Source organism: Salvelinus sp. IW2-2015, linkage group LG1 (assembly GCF_002910315.2).
Source record: "Salvelinus sp. IW2-2015 linkage group LG1, ASM291031v2, whole genome shotgun sequence".
NCBI lineage: Eukaryota > Metazoa > Chordata > Actinopteri > Salmoniformes > Salmonidae > Salvelinus > Salvelinus sp. IW2-2015.
In genome coordinates this window covers 12,040,466-12,067,286 of record NC_036838.1, presented here as the reverse complement: position 1 = coordinate 12,067,286, position 26,821 = coordinate 12,040,466, and the positions used below count along the sequence as shown (strand labels likewise).

Below are 26,821 nucleotides of genomic sequence, written 5' to 3'. Positions count from 1 at the left end.
AGGAATGGCAAATAAGTCTGTCTGTACAACCGATTGGAAAACGTACTGCAAATTGAGAAATCATTTGACTAAACTGAATAAAAAGAAGAAGAAACTATACTATGAAACAAAGATAAATTATATAAAGATTGATAGTAAAAAGCTTTGGAGCACCTTAAATGACATTTTGGGCAAAAAGGCTAACTCAGCTCCAGCATTCATTGAATCAGATGGCTCATTCATCCCAAAACCCACTGATATTACCAATTACTTTAAATGATTTTTTAATTGGCAAGATTAGGTGGATTGGGAAATCAAATGGAACCCTGTTTACAACTCTGTATAGAAAAGAAACAGACAGAAATACTCTATTACAGGGTGACAGCTTCCGCCATTAAAAAGAGGACTTCCAAGAAGCCAATTTTTTAGACTGCGCCGTATATACCACTCCACAGAGGATTATCTAGAAAAAGCAGTGGAGATGCGCATGAGGTTTCTAAGAAGAGGCTATTCGTCACAATGTGTGGATGAAGCTCATAATTTGGCATTGGAAAAAACATGAGATGAACTGCTACAAAAAAGACCAGCTAAAGCCAAAGAACACTCCGTAATGTTCACAACTACATATACTTTGAATTCGCGAAAAGTGGGAGGTGTGGTCAAGAAACAGTGGCATATTTTATCATCGGACCCAGCTTTGCCGGCTGAATTTAAATATCCACCACGTATTGTGTATAGGAGAAGTCGCAATTTACGCGATAAATTGGTTCATGCCAACTGCCAACCACAAAAGAAAATTAGCCAAGCTCTTATATGCCCTCTACCAAATGGTAGCTATAAATGCAGAGGATGCGCACAGTGCAACAATATGATGAAGTGTGAATATTTCTGCCACCCACACACAGGAAAACGGTTCCAAATAAATGACATTATTACGTGTTCACCACCCATGTTATTTACATTATTAAATGTCCATGTGGGCTCTGTTATGTCGGTAAAACCACCCGCTCTCTCAAACAGAGAATTAGTGAACATAAAAGTTCGATCAGGAGAAACGACAGGGATTATCCAGTCGCTGTACATTTCAATGACCTGAAGCATGACATTTCCACCTTTAGATTTTGTGGCATAGAGAAAGTTAAGATATCAGACAGGGGAGGAGATATTAATAATACTCTGAGTAAAAGACAATTTGGGGGATTTTCACCCTCCAGACATTATTTCCTAAAGGACTTAATGATGAAATGCCTATGTATGTTATGTTGTGAATTTGAACATGAAATATGTCTCTTGTAGATTATTCTGACGTTTTTCGTACGATGTACCCAATGACTAATAAAAACTTACTATGTCCTCATTGAGATTTTACAGACATGTTCAATACGCCTTATTTTGTAATATTTATGAAATGCATATTGTTATATTTGGTAGCACTTATTTGCCTTTCCTTTGCCTCCAACCCCCTTTGATGTGTAGAACGGATATGGGTGGGGCCAGGTCTACATAAGGGTGCAAATTTTTAAAAAATCACAAAAGCTCTGACGAAGGCCGTGTGGCCGATACGTAAGCTTATTAAATATCGGTGATACTATCAAAAGCAGTGTGCGGTTTCCTTTTTCCTTCAATTGGCAAGATTAGCAAATTTAGGCATGACATGCCAGCAACAAACGCTGACTCTACACATCCAAGTATAACTGATAAAAATTAAGAAAGACAAGCATTGTAATTTTGAATTCCGTAAAGTGAGTGTGGAAGAGGTAAAAACTGTCTATGAACAATCACAAGCCACTCTTATTTGCCATATCTTCAATCTAAGCCTACTAGAATGTGTGTGCCCTCAGGCATAGAGGGAAGCAGAAGTTATTCTGCTACCCAAGTATAGTAAAGCCCCATTTACTGGCTCAAAAAGCCAACAAATCAGCCTGTTACCAACCCTTACTAAACTTTTAAACCAGATACAATGCAATTTTACTGTTTGCAAACAAATTGACAACAGACTTTCAGCATGCTTATAGGGAAGGACATTCAACAAGCATGGCACTTACACAAATGACTGATGATTGGCTGAGAGAGAAATGTTTTGTTAGAGTTCAGTGAGGTTTTTGACATTATCAATCATAGTCTGCTGATGGAAAAACCTATGTGTTATGACTTTACACCCCCTGCTATATTGTGGATAAAGAGTTACCTGTAACAGAACACAGAGGGTGTTCTTTAATCTCTCTGGTACAAGTGGGACGGTAGCGTCCCACCTCGACAACAGCCAGTGAAATTGCAGTGGGCCAAATTCAAAATAACAGAAATCCCATAATTAAAATTCCTCAAACATACAAGTATTAACCACCATTTTAAAGATAAACTTCTTGTAAATCCAACCACAGTGTCCGATTTCAAAAAGGCTTTACTGCGAAAGTACACCATGCGATTATGTTAGGTCAGCACCTAGTCACAGAACCATACAGCCATTTTTCCAGCCAAAGAGAGGAGTCACAAAAAGCAGAAATAGAGATAAAATTAATCTCTAACCTTTGATGATCTTCATCAGATGGCACTCATTGGACTTCATGTTAGACAATAAATGTTTGTTTTGTTCGATAATGTCCCTCTTTATGACCAAATACCTCCTTTCGTTCGCGCGTTTTGTCCAGTAATAAAACGGGCGTGCACTAATTCCAGACGAAGAAAAGTACAATAAAAGTTAGTAGAAACATGCCAAACGATGTTTAAAATCAATCCTCCGATTGTTTTTGTCATAAATAATCAATAATATTTCAACCGGACAAAAGCTTCGTCAATATGAAAGGAGAAACAAGAAAGGTGCGTTCCCGATCAGGGCGCATGGCTGATGAATGGAAATTTCCACGAGCCACTGATTGAAAGTGCTGTATCTCCCTCATTTTTCAGAGTAAAAGCCTGAAACAATGCCTAAAGACTGGCCACATGTAGAGGAAGACACGGAGCTCGTGAACTGGGTTCTAAGTCTTTGTATTGTGGATAGGCTTTCAAAATAATAGTACTTCCTGGTTGGATTTTCCTTGGGTTTTCACCTGCCATATCAGTTCTGTTATACTCACAGACATATTAACAGTTTTGGAAACTTTAGAGTGTTTTCTATCCAAATCTACTAATTATATGTATATCCCATCTTCTGGGCCTTAGTAGCAGGCAGTTTAATTTGGGCACGCTTTTCATCCAAAATTCCAAATGCTGCCCCCTACCCTAGTGAAGTTAATGGAATCCTCTCCAAGATAATCCAGGTTGAATAAGGAATTCCCCAGGGAAGCTGTCTAGGCCCCTTACCTTTGAATCTTTACTAATGACATTCCACTGGCTTTGTGTAAAGCCAGTATGTCTATGTATGCGGATGACTCAACACTATACACGTCAGCTACTACAGCGAGTGAAATGACTGCAACACTAAACAAAGACCTGCAGTTAGTTTCACAATGGGTGGCAAGGAATAAATTGGTCCTAAATATTTCAGAAACTGAAAGCATTGTATTTGGGACAAATGGTTCACTAAACCCTAAACCTCAACTAAATCTTGTAATAAATAAGTTGTAACTAAACTGCTTGGAGTAACCCTGGATTGTAAACTGTCATGGTCAAAACATATTGATACAACAGTAGCTAAGATGGGGAGAAGACTATCAATAATAAAGCGCTGGTCTACCTTCTTAACTGCACTATCAACAAGCCAGGTCCTACAGGCTCTAGTTTTGTCGCACCTGGACTACTGTTCAGTCTTGTGGTCAGTTGCAATTGGCTCAGAACAGGGCAGCACGGCTGGCCCTTGGATGTACGCAGAGAGCAAACATTAATAATATGCATGTCAATCTCTCCTGGTTCAAAGTAAACTGTCAAAACATGTTGATACAACAGTAGCTAAGATGCAGAGAAGTTTGTCCATAATAAAAGCGCAGCTCTGCCTTTTTTAACAACACTATCAACAAGGCAGGTCCTACAGCCCCTAGTTTTGTCGCACCTGGACTACTAAGATTGTATAACTGCCTTAATTTTGCTGGACCCCAGGAAGTTGTGTGGTCAGGTGCCACAAAGAGGGACCTCGGAAAATTACAATTGGCTCAGAACAGGGCACCCCGGCTGGCCGTTAAATGTACACGGAGAGCTAACATTGATGGCTCAAAGTGGAGGAGAGACTGACTTCACCACTACTTGTTTTTGTAAGAAGTGTTGACATGCTGAATGCACCAAGGTGTCTGTTTAAACTACTAACACAGCTTGGACACATGCATACTCCACAAGATATGCCACCAAAGGTCTTTTCACAATCCCCAAGTCAAGAACAGACTATGGGAGGCGCACAGTACTACATACAGCCATGTCTACATGGAACTCTATTCCACATAAGGTAACTGATGCAAGCAGTAGAATCATATGTATAAAACATACACCTCATGGAACAGCGGGACTGAAGAGAAAACACACACAGGCACAGACACACATACACATGATAAGACACGCACTCTACACATACTTACACCTGGATTTTGTATTGTAGATATGTGGTACTAGAGTAGTGGCCTGAGGGAACACACTTAATGTGTTGTGAAAAGTATTATGAAATGTAATATCATGTAATGTTTTAAATTGTATACAGCATAACTACCTTAATGTTGCTGGACCCCAGGAAGAGTAGCTGCTGCCTTGGCAGGAGGCTATATTAGGTTGTAATAAATATACAGTGCATTCGGAAAGTATTCACACCTTCACTTTTTCCACATTTTGTTGCGTTACAGCCTCATTCTAAAATGTATTAAATACATTTTTTCCCTCATCAATCGACACACAATGACACGGTGAAAACTGTTTTTTAGAAATGTTTGCTAATTTATGAAAAATAAAATATCTTGGTGATATATATCTTATTAACATAACAATTCAAACCCTTTGCTATGAGACTCTAAATTGAGCCAGGTTAATTATTTCCATTGATCATCCTTGAGATGTTTCTACAACTTGATTGGAGTCCACCGGTAGTAAATTCAATTGATTGGACATTATTTGCAAAGGCAGACACCGGTCTATATAAGCAAAAACCAAGCCATGAGGTCAAAGGAATTGTCCATAGGAACAGATCTGGGGAAGGGTAAAATGTCTGCAGCATTGAAGGTCCTCAAGACCACAGTGGCCTCCATCATTCTTAAATGGAAGTATGGAACCACCAAGATTCTTCCTAGAGCTGGCTGCCCGGCCAAACTGAGCAATTGGGGGAGAAGGGTGTTGACCAAGAACCCTATGGTTACTCTGACAGAGCTCAAGATGTGGAGATGGTTGTCCTCCTGGAAGTTTTCCCATCTCTGCAACACTCCACCAATCAAGCCTTTATGGTAGAGTGGTCAGACGGAAGCCATTCCTCAGTAAAAGACACATGACAGCCAGCTTGGAGTTTGTCCAAAGGCACCTAAAGGACTCTCAGACCATGAGAAACCAGATTCAATGGTCTGATGCCTGAATGCCAAGTGTTCACGTCTGGAGGAAACCAGGCACCGCTCATCACCTGGCCAGTACCATCCCTAGCCTGGTGGTGAAGCATGGTGGTGGCAGCATCATGCTGTAGGGATGTTTTTCAGTGGCAGGGACTGGGAGACTAGTCAGAATCGAGGGAAAGATGAATGGAGCAAAGTACAGAGAGATTCTTGATGAAAACCTGCTCCAGAGCGCTCAGGACCTCAGACTGGGGCAAAGGTTCATCTTCCAACAGGACTACCTTAAGCACACAGCCAAGACAACGCAGGAATGGCTTCGGGACAATTGTCTGTATGCCCTTGAGTGGCCCAGCCAGAGCCCGGACTTGAACCCAAACATCTCTGGAGAGACCTGAAAATAGCTGTGTAGTGACGCTCCCCATCCATCCTGCGAGCATCTGCAGAAAAGAATGGGAGAAACTCCTCAAATACAGGTGTGCCAAGATTGTAGCGTCATACCCAAGAAGACTTGAGGCTGTAATCGCTACCAAATGTGGTTCAACAAAGTACTGAGTAAAGGATCTGAATACTTATGTAAATGTGACATTTCAGTTCAGTATTTAAATAAATTAGAAAATAAATCTAAAAAAACTGTTTTTACTTTGTCATTATGGGGTGTTGTGTGAAGATTGATGAGGGGGAAAACTATTTAAATAATTTTAGAATAAGGCTGTAACATGACAAAATTTTGAAAAAGTGAAGGGTTCTGAATACTTTCCGAATGCACTGTATATGTATTATTTTTATTACTACAAATAGAAGATTATCACTTCTCACAATGTTGCTTGTTTAGTAAAGTTAGATTAAAGCTGGATCACAATTTATTAGTATTTTACATAACTGAATATAATAGCATATACTGTAGCATTGTATACCTATAATATGTTACAACAAAAACACCTCAGTCATTTCCTATCTGAAGGTGTCAATGTTTTCCTCAATCAGCCAAAACTGAACAGCGGGCATCAATAGGCAGGATATATGCTTTGATTGGGGGGAAAAAATAGGTCTACAATGAACTGATATTATAGCCTACAGTAGGCTACTAAATACAATTTCCAGTGGCACACTGACTCACCTAATGATGAAGACATAGGCTACTACTCACGGTGATTGCCGATAGGCTATTGCCAAGACTAGCTACTTTGACAAACAGTGCTGCTGTTTGGAAAAAAAATGGGAGTTGAGAAGAAAGAATTCTATTGGTTCTACAGACAGATTAGTCTTCTCTTTCCAGCAGTAGGCATTTGCTTTCCAAACTCTACGTTTTCCCACGATTGTATTTTGTATTTTGAAATTTGAAAAAGGCAAACAGACAGCCACAACCAACCATAGAAATATAATCTATAGATAGCAGTTCCCATTCATGTGCACCCATTAGTTTAACACTCAAATTGGCAGGGTAAGAGGTTCCAAAATCTTTCTATGGACTATATGTCTATGGCCACAACGCAACAAGCTGTATATTTGGCGCGCATACTGCCCAAATTGCAGCCTCCCCGACTGTAGGCAACCGGTAACTGCCAAAATAAAACGCTTGAGTAAATGAGGGATACAGAGTTTGTTATGTGGGGTGCATTTTCCTCCCATACCATAACCTCACCGCCACTATGGGGCACTCTGTTCAAACATTAACATAAGCAAACCCCTCACCCACACAACACAACACCAACACCGTCTGCCCGGTACAGTTGAAATCTGGATTCATCCATGAAGAGCACACTTTTCCAGCATACCAGTGGCCATCAAAGGTGAGCATTTTACCCACTGAAGTTCGTTACGTTGCCAAACTGAAGTCAGGTCAAGACCCTGGTGAAGATGACGAGCATGCAGATGAGCTTCCCTGAGACGGTTTCTGACAGTTTGTGCAAAAATTATTCGGTTGTGCAAACCCAAACTCATCAGCTGTCTGGGTGGCTGGTCTCAGACGATCCCGCAGGTGAAGAAGCCTGGCGTGGTTACACCTGGGCTGCGTTTGTGAGCCCGGTTGGACGTAATGCTAAATTCTCTAAAACGCATTGGAGGTAGTTTAAAAGCTCTGGTGGACATTCCTGCAGTCAGCATGCCAACTGCACGCTCCCTCAAAACTTGAGACATCTGTGGCATTGTGGTCTGTGACAAAACTGCACATTTTAGAGTGGCCTTTTATTGTCCCCAGCACAAGGTGCATCTGTGTAATGATAATGCTGTAATTTGTGCACAAAATTTAAGAGAAGCACATTTATTTTTGCATATGGAACATTTCTGGGATATTTTATTTTGGCTTATGAAACATGGGACTTTACACTTTACATGTTGCGTTTATATTTTTGTTCAGTATACTATTAAGGAGATTTTCCCATACTTTTGTCCAGGTTGGCTTGTGAACCCACAACCTTCTGGGCCCTATAAAAATTCCTGCATTGCCTTGTAATGCTTACAGGACAAATAAGAGTTTCTAAACGGCATATCTAAGGCACTGGCCTGTCCAAGAAGTGGGGGTAAATGGTAGACATGTTCTCTGCTATCCACTTTGTTTTAATTATTATTTTGGGTATAGGAGAGGGTCACTTGTTTTTATTCAAGCGTTCAGGGAGCATTTAGGTCAAATATATTTAGCTGAAGGGAGGGCCATCCATTTCATTTCAGAAAAGGGCCGATATTCTCCATGTAACCCATAATATAAAAAACGTTCACTCCCTTATATTTTCAGTTATTTGTTAGTCAACTTGTCTATAATTAGACACATGCAGCTTCTCTTCCATTATACACTGAGTGTACAAAACATTAAGGACACCTGCACTTTCCATGACACACAGACCAGGTGAATCCAGGTGAAAGTTATGATCCCATATTTATGTCACCTGTTAAATCCACTTCAATCCGTGTAGACAGGTTAAAGGAGGACAGATTTAAGTGCCTTTGAACAGGGTATGGTAGTAGGTGCCAGGTGCAACGGTTTGTGACAAGACCTGCAACGCTGCTGGGTTTTTCACGCTCAACAGTTTCCTGTGTGTATCAAGAATGGTCCATCACCCAAAGGACACCTAGCAAACTTGACACAACTGTGGGAAGCATTGGAGTCAATATGGGCCAGCATCCCATACACTCAGTGTATGTTGTCCTAGAAGACTTAAACCCTTGCTCACCTGAATGTCATACATTGATAGAATGAATGCTTCAATCTAGTTAACATCTGTAAAGTTCTGTCATCCATGCTTCTTTTATGGAGCAAAGACGTTTGGGACCGGGGAGAAAATGCAATTACATTTATAAAAATTTTAAACAAAATATTTTCTGTGCATGACAATTTGATTGGTTGTAAGGAAATAGAAAGCTGTGAAAACAACCCAACATCTGAAAAGATTTCAGTTCGGCTTGGATGCATATTTAGTCAGTGTCCAGAGTTCAGTTTCCATGATGTGCCATAGGCCTATTTGAAGTCCACATCTTTTGACTGTCGAATTTGTATAGCTCCTCACAATCCTCAGATAACTTTTTGACGTCATGAAAAATATCTGGTTTTTGGTTGAAATCTGATTGAACTACTGACCAGTTATCTAAAAGCTACTCAATTAATAGACACCAATCTATATAAACATGTGCATAGTGTTTGTGGATGCATTGCATCTACATGCATTGCATAGAAGACATTAGAACCATTACAATTAAATTAATGTTCTTTTTCAGCAGGGGCTGCATGATTCAGCTTAGCACACTTGGCAAACAACAGCTGGCAGAGCACAACAAATTGCGTTAGTAGCATATTGTACCCAGTCAACACTCTGGTCTCGGGCCTATTACGTTTGAGACTCGGGGGACTCTGATTTGGGGGGCTTCTTGTGGGCCAAGTCTGGCAGAATCATATTACTCCGGGATCCGGCTAATGGTACTCAGGCCGAGGTCACTTCAGGTAATATCAGATTAACTTTTCAGGAGTAGGGACATTTTACGTTTTTATTCGGCAGGTGATGAAATACCAATTTAAAAAACTACGAATTTTGATATTTCACCTCCAAGTCAGATTTTGCTAGGTAATTAAACGCCATAATTTGTGACAGTCTCTGCAGTCATATAGCTATCAGAGATGGTCCCTAATTTAGAGAATCTCCAAATCTATGCTTTTACTACAGGCTATGGCAATGTTTTCTGTAGTTGCAGTCCACCACAATTGAAAAGTGCACATTCACTTCCATTACATTTGTTCTAGGCTACCAGCCTGTAAAATAATAATGCACAATAATACAGGATTCCCTTACAAAAATTCACTGCTGTTAAAATGCAGTAAAACTGCAGTACAATTAAATAATGGTTGTTTAATTAATGATATCTGGTAAGTTGCTGTGTGTGTTGGCTTCCAATGACCATCTTTTGTTGATGTTCATTTCTCTGTTTATTGTGTTGCACATTTTCTTCTGTTCCACTGAATGAAATGTTGATGTTCTATTATGTCCAACTACATTTGTTTTCAGAATTTGTTTAATTACACGTAGGCCTTTAATTTCAATATCATACTAAAATCCACCAGAATTTACAGAATCCTATTTTTATTCCATTTATTTCCATCAATAATTAGTACAAAATTATTGCACCCGAATTTGACCCTGAGAATATGACAATTATATTTTCCCTTAAAGATTTTAATGAATTAACAATGCGTGCAGTAATTATATTTTACATTCAGTAGCTAAATAAGGAGGTAGGCATATCAGTTCCAGCTAAAACTTGTATTGGAATCGGTTCCTCGCACAACAATAGTTCTTTGCTTGCAAGCAGCCTGCTTTCATCAACATTCCATACGGCATGTCGGGACAAAGCACCCAGTAAGCTACACAACACTGCTGGGAAACAACACAGGTTCTTGAAATGTATGTTGTTGTGTTTTTATAGATTTGACTGCTAAATGGTAGTTAGTCCCTGTTCTCCAGCATTCTTGTTTTCTTTTTGTAAGTAAAGTGCCAGTTTGTTGGGGAGATGAGCATCAAGGAAAGTTTTTGTAGCTGGCTAATTTTAGCTAGCTAACGTTAGCTCTCTGGCAAATCCTTCATGGACTTGGTAAATTTTCATTTTAAATTTAATTTATTTCACCTTTATTTAACCAGGTAGGCTAGTTGAGAACAAGTTCTCATTTACAACTGCGACCTGGCCAAGATAAAGCATAGCAGTGTGAACAGACAACAGAGTTACACATGGAGTAAACAATAAACAAGTCAATAACACAGTAGGGGGGGAAAATGAGTCTATATACATTGTGTGCAAAAGGCATGAGGAGGTAGGCAATAAATAGGCCATAGGAGCGAATAATTACAATTTAGCAGATTAACACTGGAGTGATAAATCATCAGATGATCATGTGCAAGTAGAGATACTGGTGTGCAAAAGAGCAGAAAAGTAAATAAATAAAAACAGTAAGGGGATGAGGTAGGTAAATTGGGTGGGCTGTTTACAGATGGACTATGTACAGCTGCAGCGATCGGTTAGCTGCTCAGATAGCAGATGTTTAAAGTTGGTGAGGGAAATGAAAGCCTCCAACTTCAGCGATTTTTGCAATTCGTTCCAGTCACAGGCAGCAGAGAACTGAAAGGAAAGGCAGCCAAATGAGGTGTTGGCTTTTGGGATGATCAGTGAGATATACCTGCTGGAGCACGTGTTGTACCTGTTGTAGCTAGCTAGCTAACTTATTGACATTTTGATGTTAAGTTAATGACAGTAAATGTGTGTGTTTCTCTCTTTCTGTGTGTGTGTGTGTGTGTGTGTGTGTGTGTGTGTGTGTGTGTGTGTGTGTGTGTGTGTGAGAGAGGGATGATCATAACTTCTAGAAAAGATTGTGACCATGTCAACATTGTGTCATGCTAGCTACTGTATGTGTGTGAGAGAGATGGTTAATGAATACACATACACTACCGTTCAAAAGTTTGGGGTCACTTAGAAATGTTCTTGTTTTCCATGAAAACATACATGAAATTAGTTTCAAAATGAATTGGAAATATAGTCAAGATGTTGACAAAGTTATAAATAATGATTTTTAATTAAATAATAGTGTCCTTCAAACTTTGCTTTCGTCAAAGAATCCTCCATTTGCAGCATTTACAGCCATGCAGACCTTTGGCATTCTAGTTATCAATTTGTTGAGGTAATCTGAAGAGATTTCACCCCATGCTTCCTGAAGCACCTCCCACAAGTTGGATTGGCTTGATGGGCACTTCTTACGTACCATACTGTCAAGCTGCTCCCAAAACAGCTCAATAGGGTTTAGATCCGGTGACTGTGCTGACCACTCCATTATAGACAGAATACCAGCTGACTGCTTCTTCCCTAAATTGTTTTTGCATAGTTTGGAGCTGTGCTTCAAAAGGTTTTACTGCTAACCTACAAAGCATTACATGGGCTTGCTCCTACCTATCTTTCTGATTTGGTCCTGCCGTACATACCTACACGTACACTACGATCACAAGACGCAGAACTCCTAATTGTCCCTAGAATTTCTAAGCAAACAGCTGGAGGCAGGGCTTTCTCCTATAGAGCTCAATTTTTATGGAATGGTCTGCCTACCCATGTGAGAGACACAGACTCGGTCTCAACCCTTAAGTATTTACTGAAGACTCATCTCTTCAGTAGGTCATATGATTGAGTGTAGTCTGGCCCAGACCTTGCTGTCTCTGCCTGGCCGGTTCCCCTCTCTCCACTGGGATTCTCTGCCTCTAACCCTATTACAGGGGCTGAGTCACTGGCTTACTGGTGCTTTTCCATGCCGTCCCTAGGAGGGGTGCGTCACTTGAGTGGGTTGAGTTACTGACGTGATCTTTCTGTCTGGGTTGGCGCCCCCCCCTTGGGTTGTGCCGTGGCGGAGATCTTTGTGGGCTATACTCGGCCTTGTCTCAGGATGGTAAGTTGGTGGATGAAGATATCCCTCTCGTGGTGTGGGGGCTGTGCTTTGGCAAAGTGGGTGGGGTTATATCCTGCCTGTTTGGCCCTGTCCGGGGGTATCATCGGATGGGGCCAGTGTCTCCTGACCCCTCCTGTCTCAGCCTCCAGTATTTATGCTGCAGTAGTTCATGTGTCGGGGGCTAGGGTCAGTCTGTTATATCTGGAGTACTTCTCCTGTCTTATCCGGTGTCCTGTGTGAATTTAAGTATGCTCTCTCTAATTCTCTTTCCTTCTCTCTCTCCGAGGACCTGAGCCCTAGGACATTGCCTCAGGACTACCTGGCATGATGACTCCTTCCTGTCCCCAGTCCACCTGGCCGTGCTGCTGCTCCAGTTTCAACTGTTCTGCCTGCGGCTATGGAACCCTGACCTGTTCACCGGACGTGCTACCTGTCCCAGACCTGCTGTTTTCAACTCTCTAGAGACAGCAGGAGCAGTAAAGATACTCTTAATGATCGGCTATGAAAAGCCAACTGACATTTACTCCTGAGGTTCTGACTTGTTGCACCCTCGACAACTACTGTGATTATTATTATTTGACCATGCTGGTCATTTATGAACATCTTGGCCATGTTCTGTTATAATCTCCACACGGCACAGCCAGAAGAGGACTGGCCACCCCTCATAGCCTGGTTCCTCTCTAGGTTTCTTCCTAGGTTTTGGCCTTTCTAGGGAGTTTTTCCGAGCCACCGTGCTTCTACACCTGCATTGCTTGTTATTTGTGGTTTTAGGCTGGGTTTCTGTACAGCACTTTGTGATATCAGCTGATGTAAGAAGGGCTTCATAAATAAATTTGATGTGGGTCATTGTCCTGTTGCTGGAGGAAATTGGCTCCAATTAAGCGCCTTCCACAGGGTATGGCATGGCGTTGCAAAATGGAGTGATAGGCTTCCTTCTTCAGATCCCTTTTACCCTGTACAAATCTCCCACTTTACCACCACCAACGCACCCCCAGACCATCACACCATGCTTGACAGATGGCGTACTCCTCCAGTATCTTGAAAAAAAATTCTGCGTCTCACAAATGTTCTTCTTTGTGATCCGAACACCTCAAACTTCGATTCGTCTGTCCATAACACTTTTTTCCAATCTTCCTCTGTCCAGTGTCTGTTATTTTGCCCATCTTAATCTTTTCTTTTTATTGGCCAGTCTGATATATGGCTTTTTCTTTGCAACTCTGCCTAGAAGGCCAGGATCCCGGAGTCACCTCTTCACTGTTAATGTTGAGACTGGTGTTTTGCATGTACTGTTTAATGAAGCTGCCAGTTGAGGACTTGTGAGGCGTCTGTTTCTCAAACTAGACACTGATGTACTTGTCCTCTTGCTCAGTTGTGCACCGGTGCCTCCCACTCCTCGTTCTATTCTGGTTAGAGCCAGTTTGCGCTGTTCTGTGAAGGGAGTAGTACACAGTATTGTACGAGATTTTCAGTTTCTTGGCAATTTCTCACATGGAATAGCCTTCATTTCTCTGAACAAGAATAGACTGACGAGTTTCAGAAGGTCTTTGTTTCTGTCAATTTTGAGCCTGTAATCGAACACACAAATGCTGATGCTCCAGATACTCAACTAGTCTAAAGGCCAGTTTTATTGCTTCTTTAAATCAGGACAACAGTTTTCAGCTGTGCTAACATAATTGCAAAAGGGTTTTCTAATGATCAATTCACCTTTTGAAATTATAAACTTGGATTAGCTAACACAACGTGCCATTGGAACACAGGAGTGATGGTTGCTGATAATGGGCCTCTGTACGCCTATGTAGATATTCCATTTTAAAAAATCTGCCGTTTCCAGCTACAAAAGTAATTTACAACATGAACAATGTCTACACTATTTCTGATCAATTTGATGCTATTTTAATGGACCAAAAATGTGCTAAAAACAAGGACATTTCTAAGTGACCCAAAATTTTTGAACGGTAGTGTATAGGAAACATTGATTGTGTGTGTGTGTGTCAGTGAGAGACATTTTAAGCTAGCCCATTTCTTGAAAAGTACCCCTCAATATGGAGGCAAATTTTTTCTTGATTCATCAGGGATCCTTGTATATTTTGTATCTGACAATACATTTTGCCTATCCCTCTCATTCTAACATTATAACACAACTGCCTTTTTCAATTCTTGACTGTCTTTTTGCAGGAATCTTCTAGCTTGGATGGCAGGATGGAGAAGGGCACAAAAGGGAAGGAGTACAGAAGTTATCCAGCCAGCTGACTAAGAAACGTAAATAGCCTATGTTTTGCTGTCCATTTGTCCATATGTCTGCCAGATTGCTGAGGGGCAACATAGAAAACATACTTGCTAGTCTAAATCTAATTTAGTGAAGACCTTAGGTAAAGGTTAATCATGATTTGGCTCTGTCTTTTCAGTCAATGACCTGATGCATGGCCTCTACAGCAGCGCTTGGCCACCCACTCAGTTACCAGTGACCTATTCTGCCACATCAGTGGAGGCTGCCGAGGGGAAAACGGCTCATAATAATGGTCTGCATGGAGTGAATGTAATGGTATCAAACATGGTTTTCATGCTTGATACCTTTACATTCACTCCATGCCAGATTATGAGCCGTCCTCCCCTCAGCGGCCTCCACTGCGTCACATCCCAGGGAAAGGAGAGAGCAGAACCACCATTTCCTTAAATACATAGTCAAGTTGTGTGCACATTCTTTTTCTTCCTGTTTGATACTATGATCTTCAATGTGTATTAATTCCTATCGGCCAGCCAGCTTTGTAAGAGCTAGGTTTGTACTAGCTATGCTGATGAGCATTAACATTATTTCTCTGCTTCAGGTCTCACTGAGACTGGATTCCCCAAGAGACATACTATTCAGCTGCCCATGATTGCCTGATCTTACACTTAGAAAAACACTAAACAAAAATATAAATGCAAGAGATAGTGTTGGTCCCATGTTTCATGAGCGGAAAGATCCCAGAAATGTTCCACACACAAAAAGTGTATTTCTCTAAAATGTTGTGCACAAATTTGTTTACAGGCCTGTTAGTGAGCATTTCTCATTTGCCAAGAAAATCCATCCACCTGACAGGTGTGGCATATCAAGAAGCTGATTAAAGCAAGATCATTACACAGGTGCACATTGTGCTGGGGACAATTAAAGGCCACTCTAAAATGTGCAGTTGTGTCACAATGCCACAGATGTCTCAAGTTGAGGGAGCGCGCAACTGGCATGCTGGCTGCAGGAATGTCCACCAGAGCGGTTGCCAGGGAATTGAATGTTAATTTCTCTGAATTGAATGTTCATTGCCACCCCCAATGTCATTTCAGAGAATATGGCAGTATTTCAAACTGGCCTGATGAAACTGTGGGTTTGCACAACTGAAGAATTTCTGCACAAATTGTCAGTAACTGTCTCAGGGAAGCTCATCTGTGTGCTCGTCGTACTCACTAGGGTCTTGACCTGACTGCAGTTTGGCGTCGTATCCGACTTCAGTAGTCAAATGCTCACCTTCACTGCTCACTGGCACGCTGGAGAAGTGTGCTCTTCACGGATTAATCCTGGTTTCAACTGTACCGGGCAGATGGCAGACGTATGGCGTTGTATGGGCAAGCGGTTTGCTGATGTCAACATTGTGACCAGAGTGCCCCATAGTGGCGATGGGGGTATGGGCAGGCATAAGCTACGGACAACGAATACAAATATATTTTATCGCTGGAAATTTGAATGCACAGAGATACCGTGATGAGATCCTGAGGCCCATTGTCGTGCTATTTATCCGCCTCCAGCACCTCATGAGTCAGCATGATAATGCACGGCCCCATGACGCAAGGACCTGTACACAATTCCTGGAAGCTGAAAATGTCCCAGTTCTTACATGGCCTGCATACTCACCAGACATGTCACCCATTGAGCAGGTTTGGGATGCTCTGCATCAACGTGAACAACAGCGTGTTCCTGTTCCCGCCAATATCCCAAAACTTCACAAAGCCTTTGGGACAACATTCCACAACCAATAGCCTGATCAACTATGCGAACGAGATGTGTCGTGCTGCATGAGGAAAATGGTGGTCAGAAGTGTACATACACTAAGTAGACTGTGCCTTTAATACAGCTTGGAAAATTCCAGAAAATGATGTCATGGCTTTAGAAGCTTCTGATAAATTATGTCAATTAGCCTAAGTCAACTGGAGGTGTACCTGTGGATGTAATTCAAGGCCTACCTTCAAACTCAGTGCCTCTTTGCTTGACATCATGGGAAAATCAAAAGAAATCAGCCAAGACCTCAGAAAAATAATTGTAGACCTCCACAAGTCTGGTTCATCCTTGGGAGCAATTTCCAAATGCCTGAAGGTACCAGGTTCATCTGTACAAACAATAGTACGCAAGTATAAACACCATGGGAACACGCAGCCGTCATAGCGCTCAGGAAGGAGTCGCGTTCTGTCTCCTAGAGATGAACGTACTTTGGTGCGAAAAGTGCAAATCAATCCCAGAACAACTGAAAAGGACCTTGTGAAGATGCTGGAGGAAACAGGTACAAAAGTATCTATATCCACAGTAAAACGAGTCCTATATCGACATAACCTGAAAGGCCGCTCAGCAAGGAAGAAGCCACTGCTCCAAAACCGAAATAAAAAAGCCAGACTACGTTTTACAACTGCACATGGGGACAAAGATGGTACTTTTTGGAGAAATGTCCTCTGGTCTGATGAAACAAAAATAGAACTGTTTGGCCAAAATGACCATTGTTATGTTTGGAGGGAAAAGGGGAACGCTTGCAAGCAGAAGAACACCATCCTGACCTTGAAGCACAGGGGGGGGCAGCATCATGTTGTGGGGGTGCTTTGCTGCAGGAGGGACTGGTGAACTTCACAAAATAGATGGCATCATGAGGGAGAAAATTTATGTGGATATATTGAAGCAACAAACATCAAATGGGTCTTCAAATGGACAATGACCCCAAGCATACTTCCAAAGTTGGCTGAAGGACAACAAAGTCAAGGTATTGGAGTGGACATCACAAAGCCCTGACCTCAATCCCATAGATAATTTGTAGGCAGAACTGAAAAAGCGTGTGCAAGCAAGGAGGCCTGCAATCCTGACTCAGTTACACCAGCTCTGTCAGGAGGAATGGGCCAACATTCACCCAACTTCACCCAACTTCCAGGATACCTGAAACGTTTGACCCAAGTTAAACGATTTAAAGGCAATGCTACCAAATATTAATTGAGTGTATGTAAACTTCTGACACACTGGGAATGTGATGAAAGAAATCATTTTTTATTTCAGCTTTTATCTGTACTATTATTCTGACATTTCACATTCTTAAAATAAAGTGGTGATTTTAACTGACCTAAAACAGGGAATTTTTACTAGGATTAAATGTCAGGAATTGTGAAAAACTGAGTTTAAATGTATTTGGCTAAGGTGTATGTAAACTTTCGACTTCAACTGTATGTATGTGTATATATAAATAAATATATATATATATTTAAAAAAATTATCGGCCGATTAATCGGTATCTGCTTTTTTTGGTCCTCCAATAAATCGGTATCGGTGTTGAAAAATCATACTCGGTCGACCTCTAGCATGTAATGTCAGGGTTGAATTATGAAACAATTACTGTATGCAGATCTGCAAACATTTTTGATGTAGATTTGCACTGCTTTATCTATTTTAAAATGTAAGAATATGGCCTCCCGAGTGGCGCACTGCATCGCAATGCTAGCTGTGCCACTAGAGATTCTGGGTTCGAGTCCAGGTTCTGTCGTGACCGGTAGACCCATGGGGCGGCGCAGAATTGGCCCAGCTTCGCCCGGGTTAGGGGAGGGTTTGGCCGGCAGGGATGTCCTTGTCCCAACGCGCACTAGCGACTCCTGTGGCGGGCCGGGCACAGTGCACGCTAACACAATCGCCAGGTGCACAATGTTTCCTCCAACACATTGGTGCGGCTGGCTTCCGGGTTAAGTGGGCATTGCGTCAAGAAGCAGGGCGGCTAGGCTGGGTTGTGTTTCGGAGGACACACGCCTCTCTGCCTTCGCCTCTCGAGTCCGTACGGGAGTTGCAGCGATGAGACAAGACTGTAACTACCAATTGGATACCATGAAACTTGGGAGAAAACAGGGTAAAGAAAACAAAAATGTAAGAATATGTTGTATATATAAACTTTATATTGGTGACTACGGAAACAGAATTATGACCAGCTGGTTGTGTGGTGGTCAGGAAAATATGTAATATTCTGGCCAGAAAAAAAAAACATCCCTTTTCAACCAGTTTTCAACCATGTCCATTCTTTTTTCTTTTCAGGTTTTGCCCACTGGGTTCTCGGTGTGGTCAGTCTACTTTTCTTGGGTAAAATGCTCGATTAACTTTAAGCAAAACATTAGGAAATGTAGCGGGCTACATTCTTTCTACGATAAACATTAGAAATATGATGGCCATGCCTCGTTTTTGTCACAAAGACCTTGCTTTTTCATTGTAAGTTAATTTACTTCTGTGGCTGCCAGCCAAATAGCATTGCATGTCTGTTGTCATCTGATAAAAATTGCATGTCTGTTGTCATCTGCCAAATGTTTTGCAGTAATGTATTTTCTGTTAAGGAAAACTATAGTTGCATGTCCCTGATCACTCTTGAAGCAACAAAAAAAACACTTACCTTTCAATATAAAATGTGACCCTTTCAAATAAACATCTGGACTCTCCTTCCCGCTTTCTCCCATTTACAAACACACGACTGGCTCAACTGTTCTGGGCAACTACGGTAAGCTTCATAAAGTAAAATACTGTGACAGGTGAAAAAAAGAACGCGATCTGCTCTATCTCCTAACGTATTGCAAAGTTTACTGCAGGCATTTACTTAAAGTAGCAACAAATATGAACATTTATTGAATAACGTAATAGTTTCAACGGCATTGAAAAACCATCCCGTGGCTATTTCCAAATACCCCGGTATACGGTACACCGCCCAAGCCTAATCAGTGATTTTTACCCAAGTGCCGCTAGGGCTGGGCGATATTGCCAAAATATTATATCACAGTATTTTTTTTAAATTGGACGGTATGACGGTATTTTACGTTTTTGAATAATACAAGTTCTACATTTGCTTTATGAGTAGTGAGTGATCCTAGGGTGGCAACACATACATTCTAAGTGATATCAATGAGTCTTTCTCCATTCTGATTGTATTATACTGTTCAATTCAACTTTAACCAAAACAAATTTCAGCACTTTTATCATTTCTGCATTTCCTGCACTCAATTGCAGTGGTGGAAAAAGTACCCAATTGTCATATTTCAGTAAAAGTAAAAATACGTTAATAGAAAATGACTCAAGTAAAAGTGAAAGTCACCCAGTAAAATACTACTTGAGTAAAAGTCTAAAAGTATTTGGTTTTAAATATACACTGCTCAAAAAAATTAAGGGAACACTAAAATAACACATCCTAGATCTGAATGAATGAAATATTCTTATTAAATACTTTTTTCTTTACATAGTTGAATGTGCTGACAACAAAATCACACAAAAATTATCAATGGAAATCAAATTTATCAACCCATGGAGGTCTGGATTTGGAGTCACACTCAAAATTAACAGTGAAAACCAACTACAGGCTGATCCAACTTTGATGTAATGTCCTTAAAACAAGTCAAAATGAGGCTCAGTAGTGTGTGTGGCCTCCACGTGCCTGTATGACCTCCCTACAACGCCTGGGCATGCTCCTGATGAGGTGGCGGATGGTCTCCTGAGGGATCTTCCCAGACCTGGACTAAAGCATCCGAACTCCTGGACAGTCTGTGTGCAACGTGGCGTTGGTGGATGGAGCGAGACATGATGTCCCAGATGTGCTCAATTGGATTCAGGTCTGGGGAACGGGCGGGCCAGTACATAGCATCAATGCCTTCCTCTTGCAGGAACTGCTGACACACTCCAGCCACATGAAGTCTAGCATTGTCTTGCATTAGGAGGAACCCAGGGCCAACCGCACCAGCATATGGTCTCACAAGGGTCTGAGGATCTCATCTCGGTACCTAATGGCAGTCAGGCTACCTCTGGCGAGCACATGGAGGGCTGTGCGGCCCCCCAAAGAAATGCCACCCCACACCATGACTGACTCACCGCCAAACCGGTCATGCTGGAGGATGTTGCAGGCAGCAGAAGTTCTCCACGGCGTCTCCAGACTCTGTCACGTCTGTCACATGTGCTCAGTGTGAACCTGCTTTCTCTGTGAAGAGCACAGGGCGCCAGTGGCGAATTTGCCAATCTTGGTGTTCTCTGGCAAATGCCAAACGTCCTGCACGGTGTTGGGCTGTAAGCACAACCCCACCTGTGGACGTCGGCCCTCATACCACCCTCATGGAGTCTGTTTCTGACACATGCATATTTGTGGCCTGCTGGAGGTCATTTTGCAGGGCTCTGGCAGTGCTCCTCCTGCTCCTCCTTGGACAAAGGCGGAGGTAGCGGTCCTGCTGCTGGGTTGTTGCCCTCCTACGGCCTCCTCCACGTCTCCTGATGTACTGGCCTGTCTCCTGGTAGCGCCTCCATGCTCTGGACACTACGCTGACAGACACAGCAAACCTTCTTGCCACAGCTCGCATTGATGTGCCATCCTGGATGAACTGCACTACCTGAGCCACTTGTGTGGGTTGTAGACTCCGTCTCATGCTACACTAGAGTGAAAGCACGCCAGCATTCAAAAGTGACCAAAACATCAGCCAGGAAGCATAGGAACTGAGAAGTGGTCTGTGGTCACCACTGCAGAACCACTCCTTTATTGGGGGTGTCTTGCTATGCCTATAATTTCACCTGTTGTCTATTCCATTTGCACAACAGCATGTGAAATTTATTGTCAATCAGTGTTGCTTCCTAAGTGGACAGTTTGATTTCACAGAAGTGTGATTGACTTGGAGTTACATTGTTTAAGTGTTCCCTTAATTTTTTTGAGCAGTGTACTTAAATATCAAAAGTAAAAGTATTAATAATTTCAAATTCCTTAGATTAAGCAAACCAGATAGCACCATTTTCTTGTTTTTTTTAATTGACGGATAGCCAGGGGCACACTCCAACACTCAGACATCATTTACAAACAAAGCATTTGTGTTTAGTGAGTTCTCCAGATCAGAGATGACCAGGGATGTTCTCTTGACAAGTGTGTGAATTGGACCATTTTCCTGTCCTGCTAAGCATCCAAAATGTAACGAGTACCTTTAGGTGTCAGAGAAAAAAAGTACAGTATTTTGTTAAGGAATGTAGTGAAGTAAAAGTTGTCAAAAATAAAAATAGTAAAGTACAGATACCAAAAAAAACTTAAGTAGTACTTGAAAGTATTTTTACGCCACTGCTCAATTGAGATAATTTCCACACTGCCACGTAGGGCTGCACGATATGGGCAAATAATCTAGGACTTATTTTTAACCAAATGTTGCAATTGCAATTTGACTTGCAAATTAGAATTAGAGCAAAACTGTTGGACTCATGGAAATAGAATGACTATTTTAATTATATAGTTAGAATATAATAGTGGGCACTTTTAATACAGTGTTATTTGAGATGACAAGGAATTAAAATGCCAGGTAGGAGTTATTGTGACAGGGTAGGAAATAAAGTGCTGATAAGTGTTTCATAGGGGACCCTATAAGCTTTGGCTACATTGCATGTTCTCTACTTCATGTAGCTAACATATTCTTGCTTTGCATAGTCCTCTTTGATTTAGAAGAGGGGCAAGGAGAGGTAGGGGCAAGGAGAGGGACTGAAGCAATACTGTTACATAAGAAACAAACTAATAGTGTCATTATAGAATGCTAGTGGATTTATATTAAGAAGCAAAGTGAAAACAGCATTGTCGTCATCAACATTGTTGCATTGACCTTTCAGACTGATCTGTGGTTGAGGAACATCAAATGCGCTCCTTATGTGACAGGGGGCGTGGCTAGGTCTGTGTGGAAAGTGGCACAGAGAGAAAGAGCGGAGAGAGATGACTCAAGTAGTGAAGTAAACTATAAAAATTGACATTACACCTGGCGTATCACATTTAACAACCAAACATTCAAATACCGGTATAGAAGGTAAAGTAAAAACCCAAACCGGTCCCTGCATCAATACCGGTATATCATAAAATACGGTATACCGCCTAGCTCTATACAGTGCCGCTACTGGACAAAGCCTGGAGCCTATAGAAAACGTTTCTGACTCTCACATTACAGAAACCAGATACCCACAACTATGCTCTACCAACAATATTAAGTAGCATTGGTTCATAGGGGTCTTAGCCAAGCAAATTCCAAATTCATATTCAATTCAGGAGGGGGAACCTTTGTGTCTGACGTTGCATTACAACTCACTTTTTAACAGCAAAATGTAGTTAAGTGAGCTCTGTGAGTTCTGTAAAAGGAGTCTCTTCATTTCACACAAGTCAAACTGGCAACTTAGGGGGGAGAAAAAGTAAGTAGGACCAACATTTTCACAGAATTAAAGTAAACAACTAAAAATGAGAGAGCTGAGGAAGGGGATAAACAAGAACAACAAATCCCCTCTTAGAAGATTTAGACTAGAAGCGGAGCTGAGTAAATAATACTCAAATGCAAGGGCCTGTTATTTCCTGTGGCATGCAGGGTGGTGTATGTCAGAATTTAGGAGAGAGCTTCAAGAGGGTGACGGAGAGTGTTGTTATCTTTTGGGCGGGTAGGACAGTAGCAACATAGGTATTGGTTTCCAGCAGTTGTGTCTGTATAGACCACACACAAAAGACAGAGCGGGCCTTCACCTTCCAAATACAGGAAAGCTCACCCCACTCAAATTGGAAATATGCTTGCAACCAACCATCACCTCCAGCACCAGCCCAACATTGCATGACTACAGGAATGTAACAGCTGTTACTTTGTGATGTGCTTAGTCCATAGTAAAAGGACGCACTGGTTGTAAATGTATAACAATAGGCACAATACCGTTCACCAGCCACATCCTCACATTGTTGTTATGACAAGTCACTATATGTTATATGAGCACAGAACATATGGGTTCTCCACAATGGGCCATAGTGGGTGTGGAGAGATTAAATACTATGGCTTTACTTGCTAAAACCAGCTAGCTTGCATTCATTGCTAATGAGGAATGAATGGACTTGAGAACCATAACTTGTGTAGATTCAAGCCACAGGTCTGTTCCTTTTTATAGTGCAGTGCTCTTCTTTTGTGTAGGAAGAAGTGCTAGAAGGGCACTTCCTTTAACTCTTCTTGCAGCTGTTTTGATTGTGCACTTCTCTTAAAATTCAGCCTGGATGATGGAAACAATTCACCAACATACAGTATCGCTAGTGCTTACATGAATGTAAATTCTGCAGTGACTCCAGTGCTGAGTATGGGGGGGGAACTGTGTGTACATAAACGCATTACTGACAACAAAAAAACAGGATGGCGACGCCTCACACTACGTTAGTAACTCATAATAAAAACGGCTCTATTTAACACAGATTATTCCATTGTAGTAATTTGTTTATGGGTCATGTGCTAATCTCATTTCACTTCAAAATAGATACCTCGGTGGTGCTGTTCGTTTTTTGTGTACGACTAAAAAACGGAGGGGATTACACAAAATATAGTTTTTTCCAATACAGCAAAATGTCGTATAGCTTTGCAACAATTTTCACAACGATCGTTAACGGGGCCATCCAATCTTTCTTTTCAAGATCCTCGAAGAAAACTTTTATGAACACGTCATTCACATAGCGGGTTTCTAGTCAACTGCATAGAAGTTACGATCTCCCATAGCGTTCATAGGGCGGATACATTTTGAAAAATCGAATGAAACTAATATGAAACTAATATACCAATAGTTTACTTACTATAATAAAAAAAAAACATTCCGAAATCGTATATAGTAAGTAAACTACGTGCCTTCTCAAAGTTGATACATTGTAACTTTGGATGAAAACGTTTTCAATCCTTGCTATGATGGCTACACAACACATTCGATACCACGTCTTCCCCGTTTTTGAGTCATTTGTTCAAAGGCAAATAGTCACACGAAAAGGAGACATACTTACATAGCGCGGGACGACAGCTCAGCAGCATAACTGTTTTTGGTAAAGCATGACCAGAAGGTACATGAGGTCGGGGTGCTTATTTGCCCTGCCTCCAATTTCGTGTGCGAGCGCTCACGCGTGCGTGGATGTTTTAGAAATAGCCATTGAGAAACGCAAAATGTTTATCATGGAATGACTGACTCATTTTCCCTTGGTAGCCTAACGTCTGAGTTAGATTATTTAAGTAACTTTTCCATGAGTCTCACAAAAAAATACAGTTTATAACTGTGGCAATGAACACAACAAAATCCACATTTTTAACACAGGGTATCTGTTGTCTGGCAGCAAACATTTACTACAGGCTATGGTGTATCCACTACCATATCTTCACTAGCATCACTTGTTTTCTCAATTATTTTAATCGCTTTTGCATAGGAGATTCGATTGAGGTGGCAAAAGTTAGAACGGGCAATCTCCTTCATCCTTACAGGGCACTCCAGGAACTCAGGATCATAATCCCCACCACAATTGCAACACGTCATCCTTCTACACACTGTTTTCAGTATACACTGTTCGTCTGCACACACTTGAAACATGGCCAAATCTTTTACAATTCTTACACTGCATTGGTTTGGGGACTAAATCTCTTACAGCGTATCTTACAGAACCAAGCTTCACATGTGTAGGTATTTGCTCTTTATCAAAAAACAATATTCATCCAGCAGGTCAGACGCCAGGCACTAACCCCACCAGGAATTATATTCAGGTATTCAACCTGAGCATCTGTCGTCACCACTGAGGTGACTCTACTCCGAAGTTCAAAACACAAAACTTCTGTTGTTTTTTGAGGCCCACTGCAATCTTCCTCTACTCTTAAGAAATACAATTAATCAAAATAAAGTCACTCGGACAGACTCCACTTTTCCAAGCGCATACTTCACCATTTTCAAAACCTCAAACGGGTTTCCCACAAATGCATCCTTACTCAATGAAACCATCCCATCAAGAAGTGATTCATTATCACTCACACACGTATCCTCCACTCCAACAGTTCCAGTACTACTGTTGTTCATTGAAGACATTCGTCTTCACCAAATTTGCTCGACGCGCTGCTTGATTCAAACTCCGCATTCACTTCCGCCATCTTCCCACCAAGCCTCCCGAAAAAGAGCTTTCATACACAGCCCTTGATAGCTAGCCTGTCTCTTATTCCACTCTTCCTTCCATCCTCCATGCTCCTCTCTCACTTGGCAGATCGCATCCAACTTTTAGGTGCATACACCGCCACCTACTGTACTAGTGTGCGAGGCCGTTCACGGCCTACCTACATTAAATTTTTGATGCAGTAATACAACATTGGGAAAAAGGAAAATTGCCCTTCCAACTATTAACCCTCTCTAAAAAAACACCACCGCATTCCACTATTTAACCCTATCTAATCCTACTCCAGACCAACGGTCTGAGAGGACAGAACACTACCACTCAACCCCCCCTGCTACTGTTCTGCAGTAAATCCTCACAATCCCAAGTACTTCTCTATGAATGTTAAAAAGCCTACATGAAGGACATGATCTTCCCATCACTCTTTCTTGGTCGCTGCCTATCCACAGGAATACTCTCAGTATCCCTCACCCTGTACCCATCTTCCTCTACCTCTCTCTTCAATGCTTTGTCATACAACACTTTCTGTACTACTCTTGCAACCTCAACCTGACTTTCTCTCACCGGACACCACGGAGCTCCAGCCCCATGGGCACCCCCACATCTGTCACACACAACTTTCTCCACCGATACTGCACATTCCTTCGTCTCATGCCTCCTTGCACACATCTAGGAATCTCCCTCCTACACACTGCTGTAACATGCCCATAAACTTGACAGCTAAAACACTGTAGTATTTTCGGAACAAAAGCTCTCAAGGAATAACTTACACTTCCTTACTTGACCTTGTCCGGCTAAGACTCTACATCAAAACTCAGCAGGACAGACATTGTCTTCTCCGTTTCCCCACCCTCTCGAACGGATCTGTGTTGCACCAAACGGCAGGCATCACAGACACCGGGAATCTTCCATTTATACTGATCCTCCTCAACACTTAATGCCACCCTCGTTGTTACTCCTTTCAATGGCGCCCTGCTCCGGAGAGCAAAGCAAGTCACATTTCTTGTTCCTAATCATGTGGTCCAGAGTGCCCTCTCCCTCTGGACTGAAGAAACACAATAAATAATCTCTAATCCACTCTGAGTTACTCTCACCAACTCAACAGTCCCCAACCTCTTCTTCACCCAACCTGACACCACATATGGATCAGCCAAAATGCAAGGATCCATTCTCTCCACAAACCTCACTCCCACTGTGCCATAATTATGTCAACAAATCATGTCCCCTTTTGCTAAGCTCTATGTGCAAATCGCCCCTCTGCCCCCTTCGCTTCACTTCATTGAATGGGGCTTCATCACCCCCAACGCGTTCAAAGGATC

The 26,821-nt window shown here is 41.7% G+C and overlaps 1 protein-coding gene across 2 annotated transcripts in view; it reads right to left on the bottom strand.

The window, feature by feature from the left end:
* The window catches only part of LOC111961339 (CMP-N-acetylneuraminate-beta-galactosamide-alpha-2,3-sialyltransferase 2), a 50,808-nt gene extending 26,340 nt beyond the window's left edge, over positions 1–24,468 (bottom strand). Inside the window, exon 1 of one of the 2 annotated variants that reach the window (XM_023983524.2) lies at positions 24,363–24,468. The gene's annotated coding sequence lies outside the window, so the exon portion shown is untranslated. Of the gene's footprint in view, positions 1–24,358 lie in introns of both variants that reach the window. The other variant, XM_023983532.2, reaches the window with a different exon arrangement.
* Between the last annotated feature and the right edge of the window lie 2,353 nt (positions 24,469–26,821).